This window comes from Hemitrygon akajei, unplaced genomic scaffold (genome assembly GCF_048418815.1).
Source record: "Hemitrygon akajei unplaced genomic scaffold, sHemAka1.3 Scf000050, whole genome shotgun sequence".
Taxonomy (NCBI): domain Eukaryota; kingdom Metazoa; phylum Chordata; class Chondrichthyes; order Myliobatiformes; family Dasyatidae; genus Hemitrygon; species Hemitrygon akajei.
In genome coordinates this window covers 1,871,092-1,876,444 of record NW_027331936.1, presented here as the reverse complement: position 1 = coordinate 1,876,444, position 5,353 = coordinate 1,871,092, and positions in this window count along the sequence as shown.

Below are 5,353 nucleotides of genomic sequence, written 5' to 3'. Positions count from 1 at the left end.
AAGTATTGCACCGGGAAAACTGCGGCTGTGGTTCTGACAACAACCGGCGTTCTGCTCTGTTTTATAAATGTCCCCCACTTCTTTATATTTCATCCTGCAAAAGTGATTAACTATATACCCTGGGATTGTATTAAAAAGCTGGGTTACTATATGGATCCCAGCTGGGTGGGATATAATTGGCTTTCTACAGTTCTTACGCCATTACTCCCGTTCGTGTTAATAATACTGCTCAACGCTCTGACAGTCAGACACATTTTAGTGACTAGTCGCGTCCGTAAGGGGCTGAGGGGTCAGAGCAAGGCGGAGAACCGCAGTGACCCGGAGATGGAGAGCAGGAGGAGGTCTATGATCTTACTTCTCTCCATCTCCGGAAGCTTCATCATCCTGTGGTCGATAAATGTTGCCGAATTCCTTTATTACACCATTGCCGGGTTGGATCAAAATAATTACAACGATTCTGAATACATATTTCAACACTCTGGAGAAATGCTGGTGACATTAAGTTGCTGCACAAACACGTTTATTTATGGAATAACTCAGTCTAAGTTCAGAGAGCAGTTCATCAGCGCAGCGAAATATCCGTTCACGTTTGTTATTCAACTAATTAATAAACAAAATATTTAAGTTCTTATCAGAGGCGGTCATTGTATTGTCCATCTTAACACTACAGAATTGGCGGACATCGGAGAACGTGACAGCGGCGAGAATGAAACTTGTTTAGATCCCGAGAGAGACACGGCAGCGGAACAGGCCTTTCGGCACCCGCAGCCTGCGACCTCCACCTCCAACCAATTGTTAACTTCAACCTATCTTTTAGATTTTTTTTTGTTCCCATAACGCTGCCTTCGTCACGGCCAAAGACCTTTCGATAAAGAATCCCGTTCTCCAGCGTAAATACTCAACAGTCAAGTGACCTATAACGTCGTTTATTCTCGATAACAGAGAGGAAGCGGCGTACCTTGCGGAAATGTTGCCGTCACAAGGAAATCGGCTAAATTCACGCAACGCGCCCCAGAATCAGATCGGGTCTGGTCCGCACTTGAAATGAGTAGGCAGCGCCCCGAAGAGATGTATCCAACATCCGCACGTCCTTCAACACGCAACGAGCGGGGAATATCTACCTGTAGAGGGACCCTGACTTTCACTGGGAGTGTATCTGTGTCCAGTGAGTTGGTATTAACTTTGCAATGCTTACCTGCATTGGGAATGTTCAGAAAGAGGTCCAATTTCTGTTTACAGAAAATCTATTTCTCACAGTAGCTTGCATGACATTGTGAGGGAGGTGCCGGTCATTTTTATTTCCCCATGTGTTTGTTAGGAGGAACAACGCATCTTATTGACGGAAACATGGTATAAGCCGCCGATGAGCACTTTATTAAGGTTTGGGGCTAAGGCCCAATAGTCAATTTAGACAATCAAGTGGCATTAGATGCAGGGGCAGAATTCAGCCATTCGTACCATCAAGCTTTTCCGCGATTCTACTTTGTGTGGTCTGTTCTCAACCCCAGTTTCCTCCCTTCTCCCAGAAAGCATTAGCATCCTCAGCAGTTATTTTCTTCTGGCTAAAAGGATAACTTAGCCTCCACACCATTTATAATGCCAGCATTGTATTTGCATCCATACGACCGATTTAACCTGAAAGATGCCATTGGGGAATCCAGGGCAAGAAATCTTAACTCCATATGCGTCTCTTCCTTCTGAATTCTCTCCTAAATCAGAAACTTTTCTACACATTAATCGCTCATTCCAAAGTACACACCCACACTTTCTCAGACTGCATTCCTGCTGTCACTCTCATGCCCATACTGTCAATCTGACCCCTCTGTCGGCGACACTATTTGTCTCTGCAGGTAAATCTGGGACACCTGAATCCCATCTATTAGCTGACTCTCCCCTGTTCAAAATCTCTGTTCAGTAGTTTCCTGGCTTATCTCTGCTTGCTTTATATAACAACACTACATTAGCTGTCTTCCAGCCTTTCCAAATTAGACAGCAATGAAATCTTAAACAGCATCAACATAACATCCTCAGTCCTGTACTCAGAACATTGGCCTATGAAGTCAAATGAAGTCAAAAGCTTCTTTTTTTTTACGACCCGGACCGTGGCCATCCACAACTTCCAAAGCAAAAGGCCTCAACACGCATTCTAAAGAACTTAGGAGAGTGAGATGTAGAGAGCTAAGGCTAGCATACATCAGCACTTCATAGAATTTCGGAAAGATATGCAGCCTTCGAATTTCGCATCAGTTGCTGCAAATCACTCTCATCCGTGTATTTCTGCAATCATCTCTTAAACGTTGACATCGGTATCTCAATTACCATTGGTGTTGTCAGCACTGTCCACACTCTGACCACCCTCTGGGTGAGAAGCCACCCCTCATGTTTCCCTTAAACATTCCACATTTCACACTTCACCCAAGATCTCCAGTTGTATTCTCGCTTCAGTGGAGAAAGCCCGCTTGCATTTATTCGCCTCGTAATGTTGTCTACCTCTATCAAATCTGCCCTCAGTCTTCTACCCGCTCGGAAATAAAGTGCTGATATATTTAATATTTCCTTTTAATTCAAAACATTCAGCCCCGGCAATGGCAGTGTAACTTCTTTTCCTGCATTCTTTCAATCTTATTTGCATCTTTCCTGCAGGTAGTTGAGTCCAACCGCACACAATATTCCAAATTAAGCCCCAATAAAGGCTTAAACAACAGCAACGTAACATCCCAACTCCTGTACTCCGTACTTTGTCATCGGCAAACTTGCTGATCCAGTTGATGACATTATTATCCTGATCGTTGATATAGATTACAAATAACAACGGACACAGCAAGGATCCCAATTTACTTCCTCATTGTGAAAGCCAAGCGACTGACCCATCCCGACCATCCTCCCATGTGAAACCTTTCAAATTCCTTGCTGAAGTCCCTGCAGACGGCATCCGCTGCCTTGCCGTCAACACCATTCCTGGTAACTACCTCGTAAAGCTTTGTACCTTTCGTTAGACATGACCTACTACGCACTGGCCCATCCTAACTATCGCTAATGATCCTGGTTGTACAGATACTTCCTTCATATGACCAGCGTAGATTTAACACCGAGGACAATTCCTCCTTACGTAGAACTTGACGAGTCCCTTCTAGGCAAAACTATCATTATCATCCTGTGGCTGTCTCTGATATTTATGGCCTATTGTTAAATGATCCTGCAATATTATCAGGCGCATTGAGAGTAGTCTGGAAACGAAGGTGTCGTAGCTTTAAATAAATAATCGACTGGACTTAAACAGTGAGATGCGGTACAGTAGATAGACCATAGAACATAGAATATTACAGCACAGTACAACCCTTCGTCTCACGAGGTTCTGACAGCCTTTCAACTAATTCAAACTGACACATCCCCGCTGCAAGTGAATCAGAATTAGAAACAAATTTAATATCACAGGCATATGTCGTGTAATTTGTTAACTTTACGGTAGCAGTACAATTAATCTCCCTCCCGTTGGTAACACTGTGTAGAGGGCGTGTCCTGTTGTTGGGCAACTTTAGTGATGGACACCACTGTTACAAGAATCATCCCTGTAATAATGATAAGTGATGTACAGAGAATCTGCACTTATCAGCAAGTAAATTTTATTACTTCAACAATAAAACACAAAGGTTCAGACGCCATCTTCACTCCACGACACTCCATGAGCAGTCAATGAACAAAAAGGTCATTACCCGGGAACGGATTCGAGGATGGCCAGAGAGAGGGACTCGGGAGAAAGAGACGGGATAGAGACTGGTGAGGAACCGAGAGAAAGCGGAGGGCAGAGAAAGACCATGGGGAGGGAAGCCGGGGAGGCCGAGGGATCTGGTGTGGATTGAGATCGGAATCGGGACTGTGGTGTCGGTAGAAAGCGGGAGGGGGATAGCCGGGAGAGAGATAGGGGAACGCGACGGAGAGAGAGTGACTGAATGAGAAATAGACTGGCGGAGTGAAAGTCCAGAGGAACCCGAAGGTTCGGGAGGGGGGGGGAGAGAGAGAGAGAGAGAGAGAGAGAGAGAGAGAGAGAGAGAGAGAGAGAGAGAGAGAGAGAGGAGAGAGAGAGAGAGAGAGAGGGGGCACGGCAAGAGGAGCCGCGGTTACGGAGAGACCGGAGAGAGAGAATGTGAGAGACGGGTGGGGGGAGAAAGAGACTGGGGAATGTAGAGAGACGGCGGCGAGAGACTGAGAATAGGACGGGAGGGGAGGGGAAGAGAGATGCAGCCGAGATTCTAGGAGAGGAGAACGGCAGAGGGAGAGAGAAACTGAGCGAGACAGAGTGGGGCGGGTAGAAGGAGAATTGTATGACAGAGCTAGGGTAGAGAGATGTGGCAGAGACTTGGGACGAAATGACTGAGGGGAGTCTGGGATAGAGACCGGTGAAGTAGAGAGAGATCGACGGGGAGGGGGCCGGGGAAGTCGAGAGTTCTGGGGTGAGGAGAGATATTTGAGTATCGGGGTGTGGAGGGAGATTGGAAGAGAACTCGGAAGGGGAGATTCCGAGACGCGGCTGTGTGATGGGTAGAGAAGGAGTGACGGCAGGTTGAGAGAGAAACTCGTGGGAGGGAGAAAACAGGATTGGGAGTCAAAGGAGAGAGAGACAGGCGGGTTTAGGTACTGGTGGCCAGAGGAGTTGGGGAGATGGGTGAATACAGGGAGACGGAGATTATAAGAGCTGGGGAGGGAAACAGACACTGGGGGAGAGAGAGAGAGATAGATAGATAGATAGATAGATAGATAGATAGATACTTTATTCATCCCCATGGGGAAATTCAACATTTTTTTTCCAATGTCCCATACACTTGGTGTAGCAAAAACTCATTACATACAATACTTAACTCAGTAATAATATGATATGCATCTAAAATCACTAACTCAAAAAAGCATCAATAATAGCTTTTAAAAAAAAGTTCTTAAGTCCTGGCAGTTGAATTGTAAAGCCTAATGGCATTGGGGAGTATTGACCTCTTCATCCTGTCTGAGGAGCATTGCATCGACAGTAACCTGTCACTGAAACTGCTTCTCTGTCTCTGGATGGTGCTATGTAGAGGATGTTCAGGGTTTTCCATAATTGACCGTAGCCTACTCAGCGCCCTTCGCTCAGCTACCGATGTTAAACTCTCCAGCACTTTGCCCACGACAGAGCCCGCCCTCCTTACAAGCTTATTAGGACGTGAGGCGTCCTTCTTCTTAATGCTTCCTCCCCAACACGCCACCACAAAGAAGAGGGCGCTCTCAACAAACTGACCTATAGAACATCTTCAGCATCTCACTGCAGACGTTGAATGACGCCAACCTTCTAAGGAAGTACAGTCGACTCTGTGCCTTCCTGCAC